The sequence below is a fragment of the Geospiza fortis genome, unplaced genomic scaffold, assembly GCF_000277835.1.
Source record: "Geospiza fortis unplaced genomic scaffold, GeoFor_1.0 scaffold6100, whole genome shotgun sequence".
In the NCBI taxonomy this organism is placed as follows: Eukaryota; Metazoa; Chordata; class Aves; order Passeriformes; family Thraupidae; genus Geospiza; species Geospiza fortis.
This window is the reverse complement of record NW_005055217.1, coordinates 16,734-17,149: the sequence shown is the minus strand read 5'-3', so window position 1 is coordinate 17,149 and position 416 is coordinate 16,734.

Below are 416 nucleotides of genomic sequence, written 5' to 3'. Positions count from 1 at the left end.
AGACGCCGATGCCGGCACCAACGCCCATATCACTTATGGCTTCGGAGAGATGTCGGCTAAAGTGCTTCAGAAGTTCACAGTAGATGCCCAGAGGGGGACGATCACCCTGCAAGAGGCTCTGGACTTCGAGGACACGCGCGCGTTCAGCCTGGCGGTGGAGGCGACGGATGGCGGTGGTTTGGTGGCCCACTGCAAGGTGGAGGTGGAGGTCCTGGACGTGAATGACAATCCTCTGAGATCACAAGTTCTATCGCTCTCGAGCCCGGTGCCCGAGGACGCGCCGGCCGGTACTGTGGTGGCTCTCTTGAACGTAAATGACCTGGACTCCGGCGAGAACGGTCAGGTGTCGTGCGAGCTGTCGGGAGAGGCGCCGCTGTCAATCGTGGCGTCGTCGGGCGGCTCGTCCAAGGGGGGGA